Source organism: Thamnophis sirtalis, unplaced genomic scaffold, assembly GCF_051295495.1.
Source record: "Thamnophis sirtalis isolate CommonGarterSnake01/CBP01778 unplaced genomic scaffold, rThaSir2_p1.2 scaffold_5, whole genome shotgun sequence".
NCBI lineage: Eukaryota > Metazoa > Chordata > Lepidosauria > Squamata > Natricidae > Thamnophis > Thamnophis sirtalis.
The window spans coordinates 128,004,302-128,018,219 of NW_028261385.1; positions in this window are offsets into that span (position 1 = coordinate 128,004,302).

The window sequence follows — 13,918 nt, forward strand, 5'->3', positions numbered from 1 at the left end:
AGTAAGAGTATGGAGAATTTTTGCCAGCTGCTTTGATGGCATATAACAGCTCAATCCTGAGCAGCTGAGGGACCAATCTTTTCTTTCTTCCCAGTGGAAGATTTCCAACTTGTAATATTGGTAAGTGTGAAGAGCATCTGCATAATAAAAATACAAAACCAGCTCCACTTTTCATTTTGTGCATTCTTTGCACACTGCAGGAATCTTGCAGCCAAAGGATCAGACACTGCTTAAGCACTTCCAGAGAAGGCTTGCTTGGCACATCCTGCTCCATAGTTTTATCAGTAGTGCATTTCTCTGGGATCAGTTGAGGTTGGTTCTAGTCTTGCCTTCTAGTAAGAGAGAACAAGTCAACCCCATCACATCCATGACAGCATTTTTTGGAATCATGTTTCCCCTCTCCTGAAGTTTTTTTTTCCCCTAATCCATTCCTCCTTACAATATTGAAAATGCCTAATACAGAGGCAAAATGCACAAACAAATATTTCCACTGACATGGACGAGAAAAGCCCCAAACTTCCACAGACCTCCACTGTATGCAGAAATGAACATTGCATGTTGCACACGCCCACCCAATATGAATATATTTCATTTCAAAGATGCCACCAGAGGGCAGCAGCAATCCAAATATTTACTGCAATTCGGTAAAAACACCCTGCTGAGTCCTTGGTGCTTCATAGAATCATAGAATTGGAAGGGACCTTAGAAGTCTTCTAGTCTACCCCCGCTTAAGAAGGAGACCTTATAGCATCCTGGACAAATGGTTATCCAGTCTATTCTTGAAAACTTCCAGTGAGGGAACTCCCACAACATCTGAAGGCAAGCATTTCCACTGGTTAATTATTCTTACTGTCAGGAAATTTCTCCCCAGTTCTGATGAAAGAAATGTCCTTCTGGGTTCGGCTCCAAGTGTGGGAAAAGACACTGGAGACATGGAGGCTGCTTGGAAAGATGGTTTATTGGTGGACAGGACCACATGGCTTGAGTCCTGAACAGAAAAGGTGATCACATGCTTCGATGTTGGTGGAGAAGAAGAGAAGGGCTGAGGGAGGGGCTTGCTAGGCTTTTTATAACCTGTTCAGTCCCACCTCTCTGTTTCCTGTTCCTGTGTAAGAAATGTATTCTGATTGGTTGTCAGACTCCCATGGGGCCATGCAGGGGCAACTCTCTAGGCTGTGTTTTGAATCCAGGTTTGGTTGAGTTCTCAGATGCCATGTGGTCAGTTGGGGCCAATATTATCATGCTTTAATCCCATCCCCCCTGGAGCTGAAGTGGAGAAGTCTTTATTATGTAAAGTGGACTAGCTTGGCCTTCTTAATGGCCCATTGACAAAAGTGGGGATGGGCAGGAAGCTACAGGCAGATTCTGTCTTTTAAAACATATTTCTTTTTTTTCACATCCAGAGAAATATTCTGCCTTTTCAATATTTCCTAGGATATTTCATTTTTCCGGGAGAGGGCTGGGTGATAACTTCCTACAGTTCTACTTCATAATAATCTTCCATCCATTACTTCTTTGTCCTGCCCTCAGGTCCTTTGAAGACTAGACTGACACACACATACATTTCTCTGTGACAGCTCTGTAAACTTGGTTCTCTGAACTTGTTTGCTTGCAGACACTGAACTACATATATTCTCTTGCATTGGTATAACAGAGCCAGTTAGGTGCAGTGGATTAGGCATCAGGCTAGGCTAGAAACCGGGAGACCATGACTTCTATTCCCACCACAAAACAAGCAACCTTGGACCAGCAATTTTTTTTTCAGCTCTAAGAATAACAAGGCAATGCAAACCACTTCTGAAAAATCTTGCCAAGAAAACTGCAGGGATTTGTCCAGGCAACTCCCAAGAATCAAATATGATTGAACAGAAGAAAAAAAAAATGATATAAGATTCTGCTAACTCTGTCCCCTAGGAGAGACCCACCTTGTCCAGCATTCGGTTCCCATAACGTCCATGCAGGTGCCGATGAGAACCCCATAAACTGAATATTCTGCCAAGATCATCCCTCCACTTATATTCTCCAACCATAGGGGACTACATATAATAATTTTGAATAGCATCAGGCAATAGTCTTTCAGACAGATTCCAAATTGTTTAGTTAACATGCTAGGGATAAATTTAAAAAAGGATGCAATAACCTGGCATTTGAGAACCCATGATAGTATCGCTAAATGAATCCCTACATTGTATGCTTTATGTGTATTTCTGATTGCATATTAGGATTACAGAATTAAAGAGTTGGAAGAGACCTTGGAGGCCGTCTAGTCCAACCCCCTGCTTAGGCAGAAAACCCTGTATCCTTTCAGGCAAATGGTTGCACAATCTCTTCTTTAAAACTTCCAGTGTTGGAGCATTTACAGCTTCGGAAGTCACGTTGTTTCCCTGATTCTAACTGTTCTGTTTCTCCTTAGTTCTAAACAGCTCAGATAAATGTTTTGCACTTTTCCTGATTTGAAGAAGTTGCCACTGAAAAACAGGAAAAGGTCTCTTAAGATGGATCCCGTGGTTTGAGTTCTTCCTCGGTAGGAAGAAAGCTAGTCAGTTACCCATCATTTCCGCTACAGGTTCAGGTGAACTGGTCTGAACCGGCTGAATACCATCTCTGCATGTGGTCCTGTTCATCAATAAATGGACTCTCTTTCCAATCAGTCACCAGCCTCAATTTTCGTTTCATTTCATTTCATTTATTGAATTTCTAGGCTGCCCAATCCCGAAGGACTCCGGGCGGCTTACAGAAACGAAAAATATTAAAAAAGAGTTAAAACAATAAGATACAACAAAATTAAGAAGAAGCACAACATGCACCCAATCAAAGGGGGCTGGACCTCAATCAAGAGGTCAGCAGCCCCAGGCCTGCCGGAAAAGCCAGGTTTTAATAGCTTTACGGAAGGCTATGAGAGTGGGTAGGGCCCGGATCTCTGGGGGTAGCTCATTCCATAGGGCCAGAGCAAATTTTGTCTCCAGTGCCTTTCTCTCGGCTTGAATCTGGACCTGGATATTTCTTCCAATATGTCACTGGCCTCTCCCAAATACTGCTGTGCCGATCCAGCACAGAGAAGTATGCTTCTTTCTCATTTGCAATTTATTCACTCACCCTAGCTCTAGACAGGTGTGAGAAATGGAAGCAGATGATTCAAGCTGCAGCTGCTGAATGTGCTAAGTGCCAAGTTCAACAAGGGAGCCATGAGCCCGATGAAGAGAGTGCCAACGAGCCCTGGCCTTGAAAGAGAAAGTGACAATTGGAGACTTGAATGGCTGAGCTCAAAAGAGAACTGAAGGAACAAAGTATTAATTTGGAATTGGTGAATGAGTGTCTCAGAAGCACAACACTCCAGGTTAATCAGATAAAGGTAAACCTAAAAGCAAATCCTGCTCCTTCTGCAGTCATATAATAATTAAGGAGGCGGAACCGGGAGAATAGCAATCTATGCGGCGTTTCAGAAGCACGAGGAAGGGGAAAGGAAAACACGAAGAGAAAAGGAACACAATAAGGTAGGAAGTCAAAAAAATAAAAGAGGATTTTGAAGAGGTTGTCTAACACATGGGCCTCCAACCTTGGCAACTTTAAGACCTGTGGACTTCAACTCCCAGAATTCCTCAGCCAGCTTTTGGGAGTTGAAGGTCTTAAGGTTGCCAAGGTTGGAGACCCCTGGTTTAACATATGTTTTCTAATATTTACATTCACTTTGGATGTAAATCAAGAACTGGTTTGAAGTATTTTTTAAGTGCTGCTTGTCTTATCTGTGGCTCTTTCTCCCAACACACCCATATACCCTTGTAGGTCATGTGTGAAGCACAAACAGCTAGGATTGCCAGATTATCTACATTCATCTCAGCATAAAATTGATTTCATTAGTGTTTAGAGACAGCAAGTAGACACATCTAGCCAATATCTAGTTTACCACATCCGGCTCATGCTCCCTGAGTGCTTAAAAACATTGAAGAAATCGAAATCTGCAACAGGGGTCAAATCCAGCTCACCATCGATTTTTGTATGGTGTGTAAGGATGGATGGGTGGAAAAGCAGTATATTGCCAGGCCTGAGACTCAGCTGAGCTCCTTAAGTGTTGGGCAGAGACAAGGCGTAAGAGGGCATCTTCCATTTTGCTTGCAGCTTATCAGTGGCCTCCTGTCAATTTTATGAAGTAGCCTGAGCCAGAAGCACACGTAAACGTGACTCACTCTAACTTTAATAAGGTTATAGTAATAGAATATTGCATCTTTTCCTTCTTGCTTTTCCAGTCCAAACAACTAGGGAGGGTCGCTTCTGAGACCTTTAGTAGATCCACATTCCTTCTATGGACTCATCTGCTTCTTGTCTGACCACTGCAGAGTCTATTGGTCTTCTTCCATCTTCCAAGGTCCTTCTCACATACCATTATATCTCTTTGCTGATCAAGTGGCTCTCATGCTCCTTGGCCAGCAGACCTGCTGGCCACATCCAGGGAGGGAGGGAGAGGGAGGGAGGGAGGGAGGCATCCGAAGCCTCTGACCCCATCTAGACCACTGATGCTTTGTAGTTCCTGCCACATCAAATGAGGGAAGTGTTAGATTGAGTAATGGATAGGCACACACAGCCTTAACAGTAACAACAGTTCTTTATTGAATATAACAAGTGAGAACAATCCAGCGAAGGTTGAGCCTGAGAGCAGCCCTTTTATAAGGAGCTGTCAGACCCTTCGACCAATAGGATCAGGGACGTGCAATCACTAGAGGCAAGGGAGGCAGGGCCTCACCAGCCTCCTCAGAGAAAGGAGAGGATTTTAAATAATTTTCTTAAAATAATTAAAGCCAGGATAGTTGCTACCAGATTTCAAGTCACAGTGGCTTGGTGTCTGCTCTTAGTATTAACTAGGAGGAGGCCAGACAATTAGGGGCCTCTTTTGCATAAGGAATTTTTCGCCTTTTAAGAGTTAAGTAAGGGTTAACAAGCAAAGAATTCCTTATGCAAATGAGGCACGGATTCTCTCGCCTCCTGTAGAGTGCATTTTTAGAGGCTTTTTAGAGTTCTCTGGGAGCAACTAGCTCAGTCTGACAGAGCTCTGGCTTTTCAAGAGGGGAGGGCAGGGCAGGGCAGGAAGAAGCAGAGTTGAAATCGTCTCTGAAACAGCTGGAAAAGGTCCGTGTGTGGGGAGGGGGGAGGAATTCAAAAAGTTTGATCGGAAGGCAGCAGGGGAAGAGGGGGGTATGGCAGAGGAGCTGCTTTCAAGCCTTTGGAAAATATATCCAATCCAACTTCTGTGTTTGTGTTTGAGAGTGAGTGAATGAGAGAGGGATCAAAGTTCTCTGTGAGCGTGTGTCTGTTTGAGAGAGGGGGGAGGGAGGGAGGGAGAGAGGGAGGAAGGAGGGGGAGGGAGAAGAAAAAGAATGGGAAAACTTATTTTGCAAGGGGGGAAAATGCTGTCGCTTTAAATCGGAACTGAGCATGCCTGGCTGTGGAATTCTGGAAGTTGAAGTCCACAAGTCTAAAAAGTGCCTCACCAGGGCTAAAGCTGACCGCACGTCACTGAATAGGATTAAACCTCTGTTCACGCCGGAACAGAGGACCTTGGTGGAAACCACTGTAAATAGGGTGAATATCTAACAGGAAGGAACTTCATCAGTTAAAAAATTGTGAAGTTTAGTTTTTTGTCTTGCTATATAAATAACCTACATCATATTCTCGATTTTACTTCTTGGCTTTCAAAATCTAAAATATTTACCACCTAATCCTTTCTTGAAAACATTTGCTGACCCCTGCAGGAAAGCAAGAAATGGCTACCACCATAAACAGTAGAGAAAAGTTACCACGCACTTTAGGGAAAACAAAAAGGGAGCATTAAAGGGTTTTAATGGTGAACTTTTTTTTTTTTACTGACACAAAAGACATTTGTCTCTACCCAAAAGAATGAAAACAAAGTAGAATTCAGCATTGAATCAGCTCAGGAATGACCTGATTGTACCAACTCTGCCCCACCCCCATATTTCCTTGAATATATCTTGGCTGCATAAATGCAGTTTCATTCCAACCTTTTAAAAATGCATTTCAGCATTTACCATGTTTCCACTCTTCTGCTCGAGCTACAGAAGATGAAAATGACCCAGCATATATTTTCAGGATCTGGGTAAGTAATATAAAATACCGATGGTGACTCCTTTGTCATTGTGACTCCCAGAGAAGAATTTTAACACCAGACTTTCAAGTGTGCTTCAGTCTTTCCCCCTCTTTTTCTTCACAGTTTATTTTCTTGGTTCTGTTTATAGTCATGACACCTACAAGCCCACTTAATTTCTACATTGTAAGCTGCAATATTGCAAACAAGACGATCAAAAAGCCAAGTCAAAGAAAATAGTCGCCATCGGTGAGTTGACGTGTGCAAGGGGGTTGTGGTAGTGAGGAAATGATAGCAGTATTCCAATATCAAAGGGGTTGCCACAAACAAGAGGGGGACAAGCTATTCTCCAAAACATCTGAGGGCAGGACAAGAAAAAATGGATGGAAATTAATCAAGGAGAGAAGCAATCTAGAATTAAGTAGAAATTTCCTAGAACAATTAATTTTAGAACAATTAATGAGTGGAACAACTTGCCTCCAGAAGTTGTGAATGCTCCAATCCTGGAAAGTTTAAAGAAGAGATTGGACAACCATTTGTCTGAAATAATATTGGGTTTTCTGCCTGAGCAGGGGGTTGGATTAGAAGTCTTCCAAGGTCCCTTCCTGCTACACCATGCCACGCCACGCCATGCCACGCCACGCCACGCCACGCCATGCTATGCTATGCTATGCTATGCTATGCTATGCTATGCTATGCTATGCTATGCTATGACATGCTGTTGTCAAAAGTTATAAGCACTTCTTCTTGTGTCATATCTGTCATCGGACGTTGGCAATCATATTGGCAGCATCAGGGGTGGGTTCCTGTCAGTTCTGACTTCTTCTATAGAAGAGGTTCCACAAATCTACAGTGCCGTTTAGAACTGGTTCCAGCTCCCTCCCCCCGCCCATCTGCACATCATCAAGATGAAGAGCGAGAGGAGGAATTCTGGGAGTTGAAGTCCACTAGTCTTAAAGCTATCACATTTGAACACCCCTGGCTTTTTTTTCCTAAAGGGGTGGGGTACAAGCGTCTTGTAACTTGACAGCTTTAAGACTTGCATGCTTCAAATGCCAGAATTTCTGAGCCAACATTTTGGTTCCTAAGCGAGAGCGTTGTTAAGTGAGTTTCACCACATTTTACAAGTTGGCCATGCCCACCCAGTCACATGTCCGGCAAGCCACTCCCACCCGGCCACATGGCCGACAAGCCACTCCCACCCGGCCACATGGCTGACAAGCCACTCCCACCCAGTCACATGGCCGGCAAGCCGTTCCCACTCGGTCACATGGCTGGCAAGCCACTCCCACCAAGTCACATGGCCGGCAAGCCACTCCCACAAAGCAGGCCACAACTACAGAAGAGGTTCTAAAACATTTTGAAACCCACCACTGGGCAGCATGATACAAGCACTGGAAGCATTTATTCTGGATTTGATCCAAGGAAGGGTGATTAATTATTTTTTAAGACTTCGAAAAGACAGATGACTTTGGAGACAATAAACTCCTTGGAGATTACTGTTTTTAGCCAAGTAAAAAATACATTCCTGGCTTCATAAAGTAGAAATGGAGGCAGATGCTCTTCATATGCTCTCTCCTTTTGTAACTGCTAATTTCAGCCCGTGTTGAATATAAGCAGGGCTGGGATGAGTGTTACGGGTTTTGGAGGAGCTTCTGACAAGCTGATAAAGAACTCTTGCAAAAAATACCGGTTGAGCTGAGCTTCTTTCCTAATCTTGCAAATTATGTACAGTTGCCGTCTTGCCAAGGTTTAAGAGTTTCTGTTAGTAACCCTTATCAGGCATGCAACTCCAATGTTACAGATTCAGGTCTAGGCTTGTCCCTGCAGATATCCCTGATCTGAAACACTTGAAAAGTTCCATTAACATGAAAGTCCTGGAAGAAGATATGAGTACTTTTTGAAAGCAGATCACCAGCTCAGCTCCAATCCTTACTGCCAGGTGGGGAGGTTCAACATTTGGGAATGACTAAGCAGAGTACCTCTCCTGTTGACTATCACTAGAATCCAGCCAAGTATTATAATTGATTGTTTAGTGCAGGGGTGTCAAACTCAGTTTCATTGAGGGCCACATGAGGGTTGTGTTTGAACTCGGGAGGGCAGGCGGTTGTGGCCAGGGAAGGCATGGCCATCTCAACGTAACTCAGGTCGGGGGCACCTGTGGTGGCCTGGGCAGGGCTGGCTGGGGCCATTGTCTCCAGTAGAGCGTGGTGAGACTAGGGAGAGCTGAGAGCCGAGGTGGCGCAGTGGTTAAATGCAGCACTGCAGGCTACTTCAGCTGATTGCAGTTCTGCAGTTCGGCTGTTCAAATCTCACCGGCTCAGGGTTGACTCAGCCTTCCATCCTTCCGAGGTAGGTAAAATGAGGACCCGGTTTGTTGTTGGGGGCAATATGCTGACTCTGTAAACCGCTTAGAGAGGGCTGAAAGCCCTATGAAGCGGTATATAAGTCTAACTGCTATTGCTATTGCTATAGCTCTGTTTTTGGGCTCTGTTTGTGACTACGATGGTCTCCTGCAGCCCTCTGACAGCAAAAATGGAGCTTGGGAGTTCCGTTTTCACTGGCAGAGGCACCACGGGCTGGTCCTTCGCTGTGGCTGGTCCTTCCCAAGTGGCCCCAAGTGGGTCAGATCTAAGCCCCCGCAGGCTGCATTCCACCTGCGATCCTTGAGTTTGACACCCCCAGTTTGGTGCAACTAGACTGAATTTCCAAGATTAGTAATATATTAGGTTAAACAAAATTAAGGTACCATATTTGGGGACAAGAATAATAATTTAGGAAGTTTCATCTTTATGCAAAATGAATTATGAATCAGATGTCCTTTTTGAGACAATCAGATCTGCCAAGATATTCAAATTTTTTTCTGCAAAGGCAGCTTTTCCAACTTGAAAATGAAAAGATTCTTTTGCACAACAATCCTGAACATCTTCCAAGAACTTAAATTTACCTGCTAGTTTGAGCTTTTTTGGGGGGGGGGTGTTTGTGTGAATGAGCTACATTGCACACCTGGGAACTTACAGTGGGTTTTTTTGGAGGGGGGTTGTTTTTGTTTGGTTTGTTTGCATTGTGGCAGGAGAATTTTTGAACTGAACCTTGGGAATAAATCATTATTTCTTATTATTACCCTGCTTGCATCAGACTTGTGAGTGAATCTCTTTGATATTTGGAAAAAATCCCTGCAGTTATTTTGGCAGGGTTTCAGAAGTGGTTTTCCACTGCCTCCTTCTGGGGGCTGAGAGAGAAGGGCTGGCCCAAGGTCAGTTAGCTGACTTTGCGCCTAAAACAGAGCTAAAATTCATGATCTTCCAGGTTCTAACCTTTAATCACTTATACTAAAATGGCTCTTGCTACATCTGTCATTAGAGGCGTCGTATGACAGTTGCACTCATCAGTGCACATTTTGGGCTATATAGCCTTCTACCTACTTTGATTGAAATGTCTTTCAATTAATTAGAACTTCGAAAAAGCAGTAATTTTATATATCCTCCTTGGTAGGCTGCTGTATACAGAGGAAAAGAAATTGACAAAGGTTAGGTCAACACAAATGTGTGTGACCTGACAAAAAAAAGTGATGGCCTTAGTAGAGAAACCTGTAAATTTCCAAAAAGATCAGTAAAAGTCACGGAAGTTATAATGAATGAAAAATAGAGCATGTTTTGATTTCTTTCTCAACTGATGTACCCACCGGTACAACTGATACCCACCACTTCATAGACATACTATGTCACGTAATTTTAAGGACTATGGATGTCCTAAGAATTATTTTCTGCTACTGTGAGAAAGAATTACAACTTGCACAACAGGATCCTTCCTGCAATGTAGGAATTCATGAAGCCTGTAACAAACTATTCACTGCAACAAAAGGTTAAAACTGCCCGTTACAAAGCTACACTACTTATTTTTCCATTCTACAGATAGTCCTCAACTTATATGTCAGGTAATGTGGATTTAATAACTGCCATCTGATGTAAGGTTGTAAGCTGTAATTTGTAAGCTGATGCAATGAGGCTGATTCATTGCAGCTATGATATAACTCTGATGGGAGGTCCACACAAGTCTAAATGTATATATAGGTGGTCATTAGAGGGCGTTTCTCTCTCTCATCTGGTATTTCATATTTCTCTCCTTGTGTTCGTAGCTGAGTGGTAAGGGATTTTTATCTTCATGTTTATGTCTGTATATATTTGTATATGAACCACTATTAATTGTATGAAGGCTCTGTGTGCTGTGTGCTCTGTTTTACTCCTGGGTTTATCTCATAATAATAATCAAGCTGCCAAAACTCTGACCTTATAACCATTCGTTTAGCAACCATTCAAAATGTGTTTATTTATTAAATTTATATACTGCTCATCTCACCTAGGGGTAAGTCTAGGCAGCTTACAACTAAATTAAAAATGACACAGGGGAAAAAAGTGACTCCTGACTAGTCGTCATATTTATGACTATCACAACATGCCCATGGTCACATAATCCAAATTTGTGTGCTTGGGAAATGGCATGTATTTACAACTATTGCAGTGTCCTGGGTCATGTGATCACCATTTGCCGACCTTCCCAGCCAGCTTTTGACAAGCAAAGTCAATGAGGGAAGCCAGATTCACTTAATGGTTGTGTGATTCAGTGCTGCAGTGATTCACTTTACAACCAGGGCCAAAAGATCATAAAATCAGGCATGACTTATTTAACAACCACTCTGCTTAGCAACAGAAATTCTGGTCCCAGTTTTGGTTGTAAGTCAAGAACTTCCTACAGTATATCACAGAAGTGAGGACACCCCCCCTCACATTGTTTAAATATTTAAGTATATCTTTTCATGGCACTTGGCTACCATGTAAAGTAGTGAGTATACAGCTTGTATAACAGTGTAAATGTGCTGTCCTCTCAAAATAACACAACACACAGCCATTAATGTCTAAACTGCTGGCAAGATATACTTAAATGTTCACAAAATGTGAGGGGGTGTACTTACTTCTGTGATATGTATATATAGATCTTCAAGGGATATTAATTAATTTTGGTAGGCACATTGAACCTTTACTTCTACCGACTAGAAGTCAATGGCCGGCAACCTCGCGGGCACCTAAAACAGAGATGTCAAGACACTATCAACAAAGATATGCAAGCTGTGGACCTGAGCCCTGGAGATGCAGCTGACCCTGCAAAGTGGCATTCAATCAGGGGTGGGTTCCAGCGGAGACTACTGCCAGTTCGCTCAGGGGCGCGCCACATGCACATGCGGAGTACAACTAAAATTGCTCTGCACATGTGCAGAAGCAAAAAACAAAATGGTGGTTCCTAGAGCACTGCTGGGAGAACTGGTTTGGGGGTGTGGCAGGCCTGGGTCGCTGGCAATTCCAGCGATTTCTCATATCTGTCTAAAACAGCTACTTTCTATTTAGCATGGAGACCTGCCGAAAGGTCTACCTCGCTATTTGAAAATTCCAAATTTATCAGACTTGAACATTCTGATTCTACAAAAAACCACCCTACTTGGAACAGCTTATATCCTCCGACGTTACCTTAACAGTTCCTAGATCCTCGGTTAGGACGCGAGCTGTTGAGCTACCAACCAGCTTCAAAGACTATGAATCTTACCAAAGATTAACAAAATAATACTGGCTCAAGGTTGACTCAGCCTTCCATCCTTCTGAGGTTGGTAAAATAAAGACCCAGATTGTTGGGGGGGCAATATGATGACTGTAAAAAAAACTGCTTAGAGAGGGCTGTAAAACACTGTGAAGTGGTATATAAGTGTAAGTGTTATTGCTATAGTATAGGTATAGTATAGTATGGCATGGCGTAGCATAGCATAGCACAGTATAATAATGTAATACAAAGCAATGCAATTTATCAATATAAATATCTAAAATAAACCTAAAATAGGAAAAAGAGCATTCAGGAAGCCAGAAAATGGTGAAACACATCAATATTGCTACCAAGAAATCTATATCACAGCATCCATGATATCATTGGAATAGAATGTGATACGAAAGTAATTTTATTTTCCATTGCCTAAACAAAAGTGAGCAGATATGATGGGCTGTACTATCCATTGTTATCTATAAGTATAAGTATAATCTTTATTGTCATTGTACTTAAATACAACAAAATTGGTTGCATCTACAGCAAGAAGAGGGAAAATCTGGGCAATTCATTACTCCATGAACGAGCGCTGATTAAATTAAACACAAAGCTTTGGTAGGAAAGAGAAGTACCTGCCAAAGGAGATAAAGAAGCACTTAATTCACTGCTGCTTTTCTCAAATAATCTGCAAGCCACATGGAGAGTTAATGTGTTTGCCTTGCCACATTTCAAGCAGATGCCATTATTAGGAAGACTGTTACGTGCTTTTCTATATGAGAATTAATATGAGTTCCTGCCTCTTGCTCCTTATTATGTTGCATCACAAAATGGCAGAAGCAAGGGAAAGTGGGAAAAGAAGGGGGGGAACCTTGCTATTTAAAGAGCTATGAAGCTGGTTAAGGCAGGAAATCTCACTGATGGGACAATGGATGGGGGGGGGGGGAGACCATTGAAAAACTAAGAGCTTCCCCATTGCAAATAGAATGATTCTTAATGTGCATCAAAAACGGGATTGATGGTATGGGTCAATTTTAGAACTGATTCTGGAACAGGCTGTGATGCTATGGTTCCCATCCCGGAGTGGAAAATGCCTTGGTTTCAGTCCACTGTATCAGCTGGCTAAACCAAAGGGGTGGAGAAGAGCTGCTGCCGGTGGCCATCACCACAGGCAACCTGGTGGCCTCTAAGTGTTTTAGACTTCAATTCCTGTCTTCTCCATGACAGGCCATTGGAGGTCTGTGATGCAAAACAGATAGAGGGCAGCATGCCTGGGCTAGACAAAGTGAAGCCAGCTTAGTCACTCTTGCATGTTCACACCATGCCTTTTCCACCTCTCCCTACAAAAGAATTCCTTTAAGTTCTGCAAGGTAAGCCTGTGCACCAAAAAAAGTGGGGGGTATTCTGAGCCTGCTATTCTAATTCACCCCTCTTCATTTTCCAAGATCAGCGATGGCTGGAAGTACATAGAGAAGCACATTTATTTGGTAACAGTCCATATACTTTACCATACAATTCTCGCAAGTTTTTTTTCTTTAGGGAATAAAAAGCACTCTCAACACGACACAGAGATCTTGGCTTACACCAGGGATGGGGAACTATGGTCCCTTTATGACCTGAGGAATTCAACTCCCAGAATTCCTGAGCCCCATGGCTGGTTCAGGAATTCTGGAGTTTGGAGTCCACAGGTCATAAAGAGGCCATAGTTCCCCACTCCTGCCCTAAACCATGGGTCCCTAAACCATGGGTGGGTTGCTGCAGTGTTACTGCCATTTCGATGCGTGTACACAGTTGCCTATAAATAGGTGTGCGTATGCGCAGAAGATTAAAAATGCCAAAAAAACATGCCCGTCGACTGGGGAACCAGTTCCCTACTGGTTCGGCGATCCAGTCGCAATTTCAACTACCAGTTCACCTGCCCTAATCATTTCATCTCATTGACCCCTTCATGCATCTTCAGATCGCTTATTGATCCCAAACTTTTATTAAATGAAAGTAATTTCATATGTACTACTTTAACCATACTACAACCATACTACATACCACAATAACAGTAACAGTAACAGGAAATCCCATATTGACCACTTAGTACAACTCTGCCCTAAACAGTTCTTTTGCATCAGGTCGTCCTCTGAGAAAACAAAAATAGCTGGAGTAGAAAGCCTGAGATACAACAATGCAAATCAATTTTAATCAGCAACTAAAGGAGTAGATACACAATGGAGAATCAGCTGAGACCTC